This window comes from Triturus cristatus, chromosome 2_1, assembly GCF_964204655.1.
Source record: "Triturus cristatus chromosome 2_1, aTriCri1.1, whole genome shotgun sequence".
Classification (NCBI taxonomy): domain Eukaryota; kingdom Metazoa; phylum Chordata; class Amphibia; order Caudata; family Salamandridae; genus Triturus; species Triturus cristatus.
The window spans coordinates 87,236,365-87,251,160 of record NC_140581.1 but is presented as its reverse complement, the minus strand read 5'-3'; the positions used below and the strand labels follow the sequence as shown (position 1 = coordinate 87,251,160).

The following is a 14,796-nucleotide window of genomic DNA, read 5'->3' as shown; positions in this document are numbered from 1 at the left end:
GTGTATAGGAAATATTACATAAGCCAAAGGACTAAAAGTGTAGGAGTCAAATGTCATCCATACTGGTAGGCAGTATAGTTTAAGAGTGCTTGGTGTGGAGAAGCGCTTTGGTATTTTCAGAGCTCCATTGTACAGCCAGGCCTCAAACCTGCGTGTCCTGCTCTTTCCATCCCTTGGTGTTTGCGGGCTGTCTCTATGGGGACCCGGAGGGCTGGCGCACGCCTGCCTCCACCTGGGTCATGGAGGCAAACACGGCCCGAGGCGACAGACAGCCCAGCACTTCCTTGTGGTCACAGCCTGCTGCCAGGCTCCCGGTGTGTTTCCTGTCAGGCGACGCATGCAAAGCGCCGCACAGGTGCGCCTCCTGCTCGGGTCCAAAGCTCAGGCGCTGTTTGCTCAGTACCAGCCCGTGCCCTGTTCCACCCAGCCGCAGGCTCAGCACCCCAGGGCGGCCAGGCGGCCTCTTCCTGGTCACACTGAGGCCTACCCACGCTGCTGGACCCCTGGGTAAGGACGCACAGCCCGCCCTGGGCGAACTGCAGCGCTGCCCCTGGATGAATGCCCTCTTCCCGCCTGAAGACTGATTGGCTAGTGTTGGGAGCCACGCCGGGGGACCCTGGACTCGGACCTCACGCAGGCAGGTAGGGGCCGTCTTTACTTGATCACAAGCGCCTCCTGCCAGGGGTCTTTATCCTCGCACCGAGACCTCGCTGTCCGGTGGCGCCGCCAGCTGCGTGGGCCCAAAGCCCACGGCTGGAGGTCTGCGCACATCTGTCTTACCAGAGGGCTGATAACCTCCGTTTCATGCACGCCTTACAGGTCCAAAGGGGGAGGGGGGATCAGTAGGTCCCGGTGGCAGCTTCTGACGTAACAAACCCAGGCATCCATGCGGGTGGGCACCGCGGTGCAAAGACACCCGAAATTAGGCAAGTGAGTGACGTCACATGACAAACACAGGTCGCAATGGACGTGACCTGCTCACCCTTTCCACGGAGATTCGCGCTCGATTTCACCCAATATGCACACTTTACTTACACGCACAAGTTCCTCGTGGGTAAAAGCATCAACAGCAGTCAGTCGAAGACGAACGTCGCTCAGAAGTGTTAAGCGATGACAGACCATGTTGGCGCCCGGGGGGAAGCGCCGATGCGAGGCTGGCATGTGGCTCCGTATCCCGCGAGACCCCCCAGCCAACAGCGCCTTTCAAGCCGGCATTTGATGGGGAAAAGAGATGTCAAGTCCCAGATCGGAACGTGCTGTAAGCGCCAGATGGGTATAAACTGCTACGCCGGGCATCCACCCCTGCCCACAGAGGGCGCGCTACCGGTGGGAGCGAAGGAGCGAGTTAAATAATGTAAAGATGACAAACAGAAGCAAAAAAAGAAAAAAAACTAACTCACGGGTAAAATGTAGGTAATACTACAACCCCTGACTAGAGAACCACGCATTGGCGCATGACAAATTCAGATAATACATAAAACCCGGAGGCAAATCCCATGCGTCCTCCTAGAGGCGAAGGTATCGAGGCACTATAAGGCATCAGATCCCCCGCGCTGCGGGCAGGGAAATAGGGATTTTACAGATGAAGGCTTTCAGTCGTTTGAAGATAGCGGTTTAAAAAGTAGCAAAATAAAAGGGCACCCTGGCGACTTACAGCACATGTAAGCGTTACTGCCCTCTGTTCAGGGTATTAATTACTATCGACTCCCCTCCTACAGCTGATGGCACATACAAAGAGGACGGCCAGGTAACAGTAGTTAACGTCAACTACAAGTGGCCAATATGGCTTTTCGGAGCACACCGCCCCTAATCTCACCCAGCCCAGGGCGCCACGCACGTCCACACTCTATCGGATTCGAGTCCGTGACAATAAACCTAGAAAGCTGCACTTACCAGTGGTTACTGCCCGCATTCCAAGCCTCCCGATTGGCTGAGCGAAGACCTGCTTTACATACTGTGGGCCAGAGGCGTATGTTGGTGCGCGCGCGTGTGTGGGGGTGGAGGGAGAGAGGCGAGTTGGGGGCCCTGTGGCTCCATGTCGGGCAGGCGTGTTGCCTGGTGCTTCAGTTGGAACAATGCTGCTAGTTTTGAGGGGTGACTCCTTAAAATGTAATGCTTTCGGGCAGGGGCGTAGGAGACACTAAAATTCTGGGGGGGACAGGGACAACCTTGTGCACTTTCCAGTGACCCTATACAAATCACCGCCTGTTAAACAAATACAATCGCATACTTTCTAAGTGAAATATTGAGAAAATCAGGCATGTAGTCACAGTTTGCATGTGTTCTTTATTGTTATTTACATTCATATAGTAATGAGACCAAATGTTTAAAAAAACCATATATACACGAATCTTGCATCTTAATGCACAAAGCAAACAAAGGCCGCTGACTTAGGGTGGGGGCGTCGTGTTTGCAAGTGCATTATGGTTTGAAAAGTACCTGCTGCTGCATTCCTGGTCTCCAGCAATTTTCAGGCAACAATAAAAATGTGAAGATAACTTTGGTGATTAATGTTCTTTTTTTGAGAGAGATCGAAGGCTTGTCTAGTGAAAGTTTTAATTCAAAAGGTCAGTGAGTTACTGCTTTTGTCTGAGATATTCTTTTGGTATTTGAAGTTTATAAGTTAAAATCCTAACATTGAACAGTGAGCTATTAACCGTCATCAAAGATCTGCATAAAAACTTCAATGTATAGATTAGAACGTTATGATTTTCCCCCAGTCTTTCCCTATCCTAATGTTGGAAAATGGGTTCATTAGGATAGAAATCAATTCTGATTGTTGAAGAGAACCCCCCAACCATGGTGTTATGTTTTACATTCTGAGTTTGTGTTTCTCTAGTGTTGCAAAGCCGCCCTGGGCACTCCCCAACTTTTTGCTGACTGGTACTGGTGGTACCTGACTGACTGACCCTGGCCTCTGCCTAAACAGCCAGTGCTATTCTGAAAGAGGCACTTAAAAATACAGTGAAAACACCTACATACACTAGGGTGCACTATGGGTTAGGGTACCCCTATGATTGGCATGACCTCTCCTATAAGGCCCTAGTACATATTAGGGCAGGGGGATTAGAACTACTTTTAAGTCCCTAGAATATAATAAGGCATGGCAGTTTAGAGGCCAGCAGCCCTTTCTGCGCTTGCATGTGTGCACTGCTGAAGCCTGAGGTCAGTTTAAAAGTAGCCCTGTGTTATAGGCCTGCTTTTAAAATGCAAATTGTGCCCAAACTCGACTTTTGGGTTTGGGGAACTTACAAATTGATCAACTACAATGTTGGGGCAAAATTAAGTGGAAAAATGTTTTCCACTTAACTATGGCTGTATCATATTTGCCACATAATACATCATCTGCTGCATAATCTAATGATTTCCTCCAAAACAATTTTGTAGCTCAAACGGGTCCCAAATTACTAAAAGAAATGTGACTTGTGTTGCTGTGAAGTTTAGGGCCCTTTGCAAAGGTTAGTAAAGAAAACAATTCCTAAGAAAACAATTGGTCCCAGACACTCCTAATGACACTCAAATTAATACCTGTAGGAGAGTGTAGTATGCAATCAATTCATACAACCGAAAATGTATAATGTAAAGGCACATTCAACAGGGAAATCTCATAGATAAGAGGCCAACCAAAGTCAATTAAATTGCAAACATCAATTTATTTCCCGCTGAATCATATTCATAAAATGCAAACTTAGGGGCTGACTACGATGGCAGGCGGACTTCAGTACCACCGCCATCGAATCGTGGAATGGGACCGCTTGCCTTCAAGGTGGAGGCCCCGCGATAGGCATTACAATGCGACTGCCACTACGGTGTTCGCAGTGCCTATCTTTTACATTGCAGCAGGTGCTGCTGGCTGCATCATCCGCCGCAAAGTAAAAAAAAAAGGAACATAGTGCAGTGATATGTTGTGGGGCATCATAGTCTGGGGGCCAGGGGTAAAGGGGCCTGCTACGGGCCCCCAATGTCCCTTTCGCCAGCATTTCCATGGCAGGTGAACCGCCATTGATAAGCTGGCGGGTAAGGGACATCGTAATCCCTGCTGCGGTGCATGGTAGACACCACCAGCATTGTAGGAACCACGAGCCCCTCCACCACACCGGCGGGCTCAAGAAGCCCGTCGGGTGCGTGGTGGTTGGTCTTTCCGACCGCCAGGTAACCACCCGCCATTGTAATATGGCGGGCTGTAATGCAGTCACCAATGGCGGTGGGACCGCCACCGACGGGGTGACGTGGCGGTCCCACTGCCATTATAATCACCCCCTAAGTTTGGTGTGCATGCAAATCCTACATTGCCAACCCCTGGCAAGTTGCACTGCTAGTGCTGGAAAAAGGCCAATGGAGGTACTAATGGGTGAGGTGGACTGGCCTCAAGGGTCTTGTGACCTCACTGACAGATTCACTGTCGATCTAGGATGTGCTTCTTCATATGCCTGCCCGTAAGACTGGAAGTGAACTGCAGTATGGATTGTGGTAGACAGGTCCACCTGCGGGTGCTAAGACACCTGGGCTTCTAAGGTCTATCGGGCCTTCTAAGGTGTAGCATCGGAATAAGCTCTGTCAGGAGTGTGGTATGATGAACTGATCATGAAGGTCTCCAGTTCTAAATTCAGCAGCTCTGGCCAGAGTGCCACATTCTCTCCCACACTGAACACCATACTGCCCCACTGAGAGAAACTCGCACTGCCTTCAGCACAACTCAATTGTGCTGCGACTAAATTCAAATTATGCATTAGACAACAGTAAAATGCTGCCTGACAAAAAATGAATAACACCCTGGAAAAAGCAAACACTCATAGGGAATGCAAGAATAAGCAAAGCATGTGAACTCTAATCAGAAAAAAACATGGTTACCTTAACGGTTTTAAACTCATTATTCAGAAATCAGTAAGTGATTTTGCCTGAAAAGTTCAAGACATGGCTACAGGACCAGGAAGGGACCCCTTTCAATGTCCATTGCTTATATCCTTTCAAAATGTATGCAGTTTGGTTTAAAAAAGACCACATCCCCAAACACAGAGCCGCATTTTATAAGCTAAAATAATTAAAAAGTTGAAAACGATCATATTAAACGTTTTCAATCTACCCATCAACCAGGTATTGCAGTCCCTTTAGGAATGGCGCACTTACCCACCCTGGGAAAACAATGTTGTTCAAAGAAAGAAGATAAAAAGAAAGTAGAGCTTTCACTGGCAAACTCTGTAAAGTGACGCTAATGTGTGTGGGTTTAAATAACAGTCTGGCCTGTCTGCTGTCCACTCTGTATTGCTTTATTTAGGTATTTAACTATTTTTTCTCTCCATTCCGAGGTTTTTCTTTTCAATAGAAAACGGTCAGAAAATGAGGACATTTACAGCCAAAGTGTTCAGCCTCTTTTGGATCAATTTCACAGGGGAACAAATAAAGAAAAGGAGAGGCAAGAGAGAGTACCTTAAGAGCTGCCTCTTGAAATTAGCACGTAAGCAGGAGCGAGACAGAGACAGAAAGAGAAGGAGGAATAAAGAGAGGAGGGCAGCCGCCAGAGGCAGATCAGGAGGAGTGGACACGGTCCTTGCCATGAAGGAAAAGAGACAGCGTTTATTTTTTCTCCGTTCTCTGCCCTTCCCAGAACGGCTGAGCCTTCCTGCAGCAGAACAAAAGGCAGAGGGCGGGTGGCCTCTGACTCCAGGCAGGTCAAGTGCAGGGTCATTAGGTAGCGCTTTCGCGTGCTAATGGCCCTGCGATAACAGAAGGGAGAGGGGAAATTCCTTTGTCCCCTCGTCCCCCCCACCCATGTCCCCCGTGTCCCCCCCACTCCAAAATCTGGGGGGGATATATCCCCGCGTCCCCCACACTTCCTACGCCCATGCTTTCGGGTATCGGCCCCTCTCACACGCACCAGGCAAGGGAAAACAAATGAAGACACGGGAGCTGCATTCCCGTTATCTTGATATGAGCATGTACTGATGTAAAGCGCTCTGATACCCTCAGGTCTAGCCAGCGCTATATAAAACTCTTAAATAAATAAATAAAATAATCCACTGATGCATTTCTCATCCTTTTTGTGGCGCACAGAAGTGGTCACTTCTTTGTTGTTTAATCGTCCACTTGGAAGAACGTTCAGAGGCGCATCCTGCCAAATTATTATCTCAGATGTAAAAGTAGAGACTGGAGACAACACGATTGTCTCCTGGAAGGCAGCGTTTCTGTATTTTTGGGCGTGAGAGAGGTGGGATGATGAGTAGGACAGAAGTAGACAACATCCCTCCTTTATGCTTTTTTAAAAGGTACGTGTTGAATATTCCTACAGTAGTCCTTATGTCAGTTCATATTTTCCAGCTGTCCCTCTTCGTTTTCCGACAAATTATGGATTTTCAACACTGACCACATATTCCACTATCTAGTTCATAATGTACAGTGAAAAACAGTTTCAAGTTCCTAAAAGAAGCCTGGTACCTTGTTCAACACAGTGACAGGCGCTTTGCAAAAGTTTGCTGGGCACCTTCCATGTGTTGATTGGTGGATTCAGGTGTTAAACTGGTACTAATAAGGGCTAACCAGGGCACAAGACGACGGTACACGCAACAGGTAGATGCCGTCTACCCACTATTTTCACAGGGTGGAAGCCGTCTACCCACTATTTTCACAGGGTGGAAGCCGTCTACCCACTATTTTCACAGGGTGGAAGCCGTCTACCCACTATTTTCACAGGGTGGATGCCGTCTACCCACTATTTTCACAGGGTGGAAGCCATCTACCCACTATTTTCACAGGGTGGATGCCGTCTACCCACTATTTTCACAGGGTGGATGCCGTCTACCCACTATTTTCACAGGGTGGAAGCAGTCTACCCTGCCAAGACGTTGGACCCCACACAAGTATTCTAAACCTGTCCCGGTGTTATTTTCAGACACTGAGACACATTCAATAGCGTCTGCATTTTGTCTTCATTGTTTGGAGTATCAACTTGCAGACGGGGAGGGGGCTTATCAGAAACCAGCTGGACCCACAACAAAGTCTGTCGATAAGGAGCCATCAGGCCTTTTGGTGGAGTTTCCGGGCTGGGAGCTATCGGGAGCCTCACACCTCGATGCACTGGAGGGCAACAGAGTCACAACTTATCTCTCCAAAGGTACTAAAGACAGGCGTGCCTTTGACTTTGTTTAGTCCCTGTATACAAGACATATGCATGCACTGTAAGAATGGCAGATGTGTTGGGTTGTCACAACTATTTAAATGCCACCAGTTTGTTTTATTTCTTTTACAGCACTATAGCTCTACTCCTCCCAATGCAGGGTGTCCGAGCGCTTTGCATCGCACGTACACAATTCTAAATCGACAATAATCATATGTGTGTAAATCAATGTATAGGACGTACAATGACGGCTACAAGGTGTAGGAGCCACATGTCCTTTGGAGCTCACAATGCTACATTAGAAGGATTCAACTTTATGAACTGCAAGTAGCACAAGGATCTCTGTGTTGAAAGCAGTAAGCCACTTACCCATTTACATAAAGTAAAGACCTGTCATCTGTGCGTTGCATCATGTGCTTTGCAGGAGTCCTACTAGTAGACACATTAACCCTCTATGCTGTTCTCATTCAAAACTGAGACTAGACAAAACACAGATCTCTCCAGCAAGTACGTTAACCTCCAGAGGTATCTCACCTTTATTATTCCCTGCGATTTAGTTGGCATACAAAGATCTCTGCAGCAGATGCCTTAACCCCATAAGGTATTTTAAACTGCAGACTTTGCAACCAAGAAAGCCGAAACAATTTACTGCCACATTTTTCCCTGTTGCTAATTTCTTTGTGGCAGGGTTTTAAAAATAAATGTATAAGCTGAGGCCTAGATCTTGCGTCAGGGTTGTGTCACTATTTTGGCAGTACCCCGATGCAAAATTTTATTTGTTAAATATTGTAATGTCCTCAAATTTACTGGGCTGTGATGCCATGTGAGATGTCACATACTGTAATGTCACGCGCCATGATGTCACCTGCATAGTGCCTAACTTGGTTAGTCCCCCCACTTCTGTTTTTTAGGACTTGTGCCCTGTGGCTAACGGTAGCCTAGATAGTATTTATGCCCCTGGATGATGGACGTGGAAGGGAGAGAGTAGGACTTCTGTTAAGATGGTGAAATAAATATTCACGTTTTTAAATGTAATTCAAACAGCTTGGAAATAATGATTCCTTCTTTGTCATGAAAATGATTTATCTCATAATCGGTGTGCACTCTTGCTACATCGTAGACACTGTTGTGGTCCTATGTCTTGGATCTTACCGTGTCTGCTAGCGACACACTTACATTGTACATATGTACGGCACAGTCCTGTTCTGTAGGGTTCTGCATGGAAACAGGTCTATGTGTACACAGAATGAAGCCAAGCTGAAGACCAGTTCTGCAGCCTGCCTGAAATGCTGTTCAGGTTCAGGGAAGGTGACGAGGGGTATTTAATGGGCAGGAATGATTGGAGTACAGGCATAGAAAGGGTTTTTTAGGTTCATGGATGGGTTGAGTGTAAGGGTATTGAGAGGTTTTAGGGTTCATGGATGGAGTTTAGGGCTGGTGAGGGTTTTTAAGGTTCAATTATAGGTAGCGGCTGGGGGCCGTGAAGAGGAGTTTAGGGTTCAGGATGGGGTAGACTTTAGGGTGGTGAGGGGTTTTCGGGATTCAGGGCGGGAGTGGAGTTTATATTAAAAAGGGTTTTTTAGAGTTCAGGAATGAGTAGTTTAGGGTGATGCGCTCTTATGGGTCATGGCTGGCTGGTGTTTGAGGGCAGTGAGGGTTTTTTAGGGTTCAGGGATGGGTGGAGTTAGGGGTAGTGGATGATTCTATGGTTTAGGCATTGTGGTTTTTGGGTAGAAAGGGGTTTTAGGCTTCAAGAATGAGTGTAAGTTTAGGTGTTGTGAGGGATTTTTAGGAGCAGGTATTAACCCCTTCGCTGCGGCACGAATTTTGCCGCGGCGCTGGGGGGGTTCGGGGTGAGCGCGGTGCCGCTATGTTCGTGACGGAACCACTCCGTCATGAGCCACGGGCGCGCTGTGCTCATGACGGAGTGGTTCCGTCACGACTCCGCCCACTTGCATTATTCGCCCGCACAGGCGGGGAATCAGCGCAGCGTGGGCGGAGTGGCCGCAACGGCCGCAGCATGACGGAACCACTCCGTCATGAGCACACGGCGCCCGTGGCTCATGACGGAGTGGTTCTGTCACGACTCCGCCCACTTGCATTATTCGCCTGCACAGGCGGGGAATCAGCTCCGCGTGGGCGGAGCGGCCGCAACGGCCGCAGCATGACGGAACCACTCCGTCATGAGCACACGGCGCCCGTGGCTCATGACGGACTGGTTCCGTCATGAGCAGGCAAGGGGTTAATGGTGTTCAGGGGTTGTGACGTGTCAGTGAATTAAAAACATCCAAAGTAAAAGTTTGACAATGGAAAAAATATAAATATGAAATAATGTCACCTGAAGTAAAGCACTGAAATAAATATCTCCAACAAAACTGTTTCTGAAAGTAAGACCTGCAACCATTGGTTTTACTTTAAAAAATAGGAATTCTAAAGCCAATTTTGACAAAAAAGCTATTCTCTGAATTGGTTTCTATGAAAAGGTAAATCCCATTCATTTTGAAAATGTCCAATAAACAGTTTAGATGAAATGGTTTCTCAGTAATGGTATTCCATGAAATACTTGTTCTATGAAATCACATACAACCGGTCTGCACATTTTGTGTTTTTAGAGTGTGGAGATTATGGAATTATTTGCATGTAAACTGCCTACAGACCCCTGCATCCTACCTAGGGATGGGCTAAAGAAAGCGCCATTCCTGAAGTTAGATAGCTTTGTGAAGGAGTGTAGCATCCCCTCATTTTGCTAAGACATGGCTTTAATTTGGTGACCTGTCCCTACAACAGATATACAGGATATCCGGTTACAATGGGTCCTATTCTTCTTCTTCAACTTAGGGAGGTGCAAACCCTAAGTGGAAGCAGGGGCCACACTACAGCCACCACTCAACAACCTCTCATCTTCTCCTGCTTTTAGTAGACCTGACTGGCAAAGAACAGGTGTGTTGTGTCGCTGAAGGTAAATGGTAAGCGGGTGCTAAGTGATGCAATCATGGTCCTGCACAGCAGAGTGAACTTTAACCCTGTAGTGCGGGGCCCATTTTTTCCTTCACTTGTTTTAAGCCTGGCCAGCTTTGCAGTGTGTGAAGAAGGCAAAGTTTTTAAAAAGGGTAAATTTGCAAAGTCCACGATTTTGTAAATTTCTGCATCTCTAATCCTGACTCCTAAATCTAGAAACCGCTTTTATTATTACCTCATTAAGATGCACCTATCAAGACTTTGGAGCCTAGACACCACGTTTCTTCGCCTCATTAAACATTTCATAATTTAAGGTAAATCCCTGGATCTTCCTAAACCTCACACTGTACATTTGTGTAAAAAATATATGTGATGTCAAAGCTATCTACACATAGTGCTGTCTGGGAACATTGCAATGCCATGCAACTATTCCTCGCCTCTAGCTACAAGTATTCCTATTTTGTAACATTATTTCAACTGGAGCCAATAAACACACTGCTGTTCCAGACACCAGGGCTAGACTGGGCGTAGCAGGCACAGGCGTTTCCCCTGGAGGCTGGAAGGGTGGGCCTGTTTTGCAGCGGTGGCGGCCAGTTTTCGGTTTCGTTACTGAGAGCTGGTTTTGTAGTGGTGCTGCAATATCGGCCCCCGTAACAAAAACAGAAGTGGTTGACGCTTGCAGTGCATATGTACCTGAAGTTTGTTATCGCTCACCTCATGACCGCTCAGTTGGAACAGAAGTTCAGTGTCGTTGACACTGATATCAAATTGTTGACCTTGGACCCGAGTGAGAGTAGCCAGAACACAAACATTGAATTGAATCGATTGCCGTACGAAGACACATCTCTCTAATCAGAATGCAAGCTACAGCGTATTTACATATGTGCAGTGTGGCTTCATGGGGGCAACACCCAGGGGGAGGGTACCGGAGATAGCTGGTTGGTGGACCAGGAAGAAGAGGCGACGAGACAGAGATCTATGAGTTGAGCTTCTGGACTCTGCTTGAATTCAGTGCTGACGATGGTTCTTCTCTACATCTGGAGTACAGTGGAGCAGCTACAACATACGGAAGGTGCTGAGAAGCGATGGGGTACCTGGGGGCATTGGGTACGGCATGTCGACGGAGGTTGATAAAGCACAGCGGTGGATAAGTACACATAAGCCATGTCTGGAAACACTTATGGTCAAGCTGATTAAACCCATCGCTCTGTGCCCATCCTTTTAGGTTCATGGTCCGCTCTTGTCATGTCGATCATATACCCTCACTATGCCCCAGTGCTTCATCTGTCAGGCCACTGCTGGAGTGGATTCCATCTTTCCTTTCTCAGAGGGAGCACACAGTGACGCTAGAGTGTTTAGTGTCCAGCTGGCGAAGAGTGACCTGTTGGGTCCCTCTTGGATTGCTGCTTTCCCCTCCTCTGATTGACATCTTTCCCAAACACAGATATCTTCTGGTAGCTCAGAACTTCTCTTTCACACCTACATGAAGGACATGGATGTATCAGCGTGTTACTGGAGCACAGGCCGTCTTTGATGAAGAGACGAGTTGTCTAGTCTTGTGTTGGTAGCCGAGGTGGCGAGCATAAATGCGCCTAAACTAAAAGGCTGAAAAACTGCTTGCTGGACCCACACTCCTGGTGGAACTCACCACAGCACAAACTGCTCACGTTTTTTTTTTGGTAACGGTCAGGATTTGTATACGGTATCGCCACATCAGATCAGATAGTGCCCGAAACTTGAGTGCTACTTTTTCATTTTTGAGCTCGATTTGTGAATGATTTTCTACATGAGTAGTCAAAATACTTCCATACCGACTGAACAACATCACAAGATTGTACTAGGGCCATTTTCAAAAGCAGCTGAATTATGCCAACACTCACCCTCTAAGGCTTCCAGCCTACCAGACGTGGTGCATACCGAAGCTCCAAATGTGAAGTGCACCCTGGTTCTTCAAAGACCAAAAGGAGCTTTAATTCTTATTTGTGAAAGAGCATCATTGGATGCCTGTATGAAAACAAATCGCTTACCTTGCTAGCCCCATTTGCAGATATATCTACATACTAGCAGCCGCCTGCTTTAGTGCAAAGTTACCAGTAGCACACATTCTGCAGGCAGTGCATCAGCTTTTGTGCCTTTTCAAAATCTAAAAACAGGAGTATAGGTCGTGGGTGCTCCTAATCTTCGTATTGCTCTTCCACTGGATATTAGGAGTACATCATCCATTTTAGGACATCCTCATTCCTCACTCCACATCCCTATTTCTCATCCATCATCCCTACTTCTCTTCCTTGCTTCTTATTCATGATCCCTATTTCTCATCCCTACATCTCATCCATCACCCCTACGTCTCTTCCACTGTCCCTACTTATCATCCATCATCCCTACTTCTCATCCCATCCATTTCCCTACTTCTCATCCCTGCTTCTCACACATCATCCCTGCTTCTCACACATCATCCCTACTTCTCATCCTTAATCCTTACCTCTCACCCATCATCTTTACTTTTCAACCCTACTTCTCATCCATCATACCTACTTCTCATCCATCTTCCATATTTCTCATGCATCATCCATAATCCCTATTTCTCACCCATCATCCCTTCTTCTCATCCATCATACCTACTTCTCATCCATCTTCCATATTTCTCATGCATCATCCATAATCCCTATTTCTCACCCATCATCCCTTCTTCTCATCCATCATTCTTAACCATCATTCCAATTTCTTATCCGTACTTTCCATGAATCATCCATCATCCCTACTTCTGATCCATCATCCCTGTGTCTCATTCATACCTCTGATACATCATCTATCATCCCTGCTTCTCATCCCTCAGATGTTGTGAAACACACCTTCACACTGATTGATTGGCAACAGCCAATCAGAGTTAAGCGAGAGTAGGGATGAGAAGTAGAGAGGATGGCTAAGAAGCAGGGATGAGAAGTAGGGATAATGGATGAGTAGTGGGAATGATGGAAGAGAGGTAGTGGTGATGGATGAGAAGTAGGGATGATGGTTTCGAAATAGGGATGAGGGGTGAGGAATGAATATGTCACAAAACAGATGTTGTTATGACGATGCTCATCACTCCTGCAACGTGAGAGTGCATAAGACACCTACCAGTCTGCTTGATCAGTCTTTCTCTGTGGTTCCTTCTCTTTTGTTGTGATTGATTTATTGGAGTGCTCTGCGCCAAGCGGCTATTTACTTTGTGATTAGCATCCTATACATGGACAACTATAATGCCAAGGAGCAAATGGTGCCCGTGGAAGCAGGAAGACATGTGCTTACCCAGAGCTAGATCGGAGAGGGCTAGTGTGGGGACTCCTGCAATATTTATCTCGGTCAGGCCCTGGATTGCCATTGCTTTGGTCTGTTGGGTTCCGTATGCGATGCCTGGAAGGCCTCTCTTGGGATACTGAAGAGATTCATATTTTGAACGAGGTGAGATTAGCATCATTAAAGAAGACGTTCAGGTGCAAGTGATGCTAGAGGTTTCAGGGAGATTCTGGCTTGTGTCCCTTTTCAGCTAGACTTGGTCCATGTTGAAGATTGTGGGAAAAGAGAGAAGAGATCTGAGTCTTAGATGATGCCACTAAGGTACATTTGATCTCCTGCATCTTTTGCAGGTCCTGTTGCTCTAATTTGCAGAGGTCCTTGATGTTCCTTGCTACCAGTAGAACTGTGTGTCTCCAGTCGTGTTTCCATTCAGTATGGGCCTCTTGCTTTCTGATGATGAGGAGGGTTTATATCATAAGCTATCATGCCTGGTGTGCCCACGATTTCCTCTGGTCACTTAGCTTGTAATGATGGAGATTGTGTACATTGTTGCACTAACTGGAGAGATTGACTACTCAGTAGCGCTACCTGTTGGGTGAGCGTGCGCTATATAAATGTGGTATAACATAGCATAACAATAGAACCAATAATTTTCATGTTGAGGATTGGGTGGGTGGAGTTTGCATGTCAACGGGGACTTCTTTGTGGCTAGCAATCAATTACACCTGCACCTAAAGTTCTAAGGTTCCATTCTCAACTGTTTCCCAATAGTTGTCTGTCAAGTCTGACGCGGAGGACACTGAGTACGTTCTGTTTTTGCTGTTGGTCATTCACTGCCACTGGTCGATGAAAACAGTTTCAAGGTGGTTTCGAAAGGACCAATTCTCAAGCTGTTTTCTTCCTGCAGTTCCACAACCCATATCCTGATCTACAGGTATTTAGGTCTTCAGACTGAACTCAATACTAGGGACATGTGCAAGAGTGGTGGACTTTCAGAGAACTAGATTTGGAGTTTCATTGGGGTAACCATGCGAAATGGATGGCACAACCACTCAGGAGTATATTTATGGAAATTAGCAGTATATTTGCCTGGCCATTATGACAGGCAAAAATATACTACAAACTAAAGATTGTAATATGTGTGTTTCCATGGTGGGCAACAGAAGTGAACAACCCCATGTGTTATTATCTTCTTACAAAACACTTTATTAATTTACTTTAAAGAACAAAATGGCGGTCAGAGAATAATGACCTAAAATTGCTGTGAATTGGCTGGATATGGGCATAACCTTGATGGAAATAAATAAAGTTGCTTACATATATGGTACATAATGAGCTCTGATTGACAGCACATCATTAGCAGGTAGCGGAGCGTGCGTCTGGATTCATATTAGTGCATTCTGTACTACATTGATGGGTAAGTCATTAGCAAGTTCCTTGTTTTGGTC

At 46.6% G+C, this 14,796-nt stretch overlaps 1 protein-coding gene across 1 annotated transcript in view; it reads left to right on the top strand.

The window, feature by feature from the left end:
- The first annotated feature begins 321 nt into the window (after positions 1 to 321).
- Positions 322 to 14,796, top strand: part of LOC146863805 (phospholipid-transporting ATPase ID-like) — a 696,782-nt gene continuing 682,307 nt past the window's right edge. Inside the window, exon 1 of the mRNA XM_085628123.1 lies at positions 322 to 641. The gene's annotated coding sequence lies outside the window, so the exon portion shown is untranslated. The remainder of the gene's footprint in view (positions 642 to 14,796) is intronic.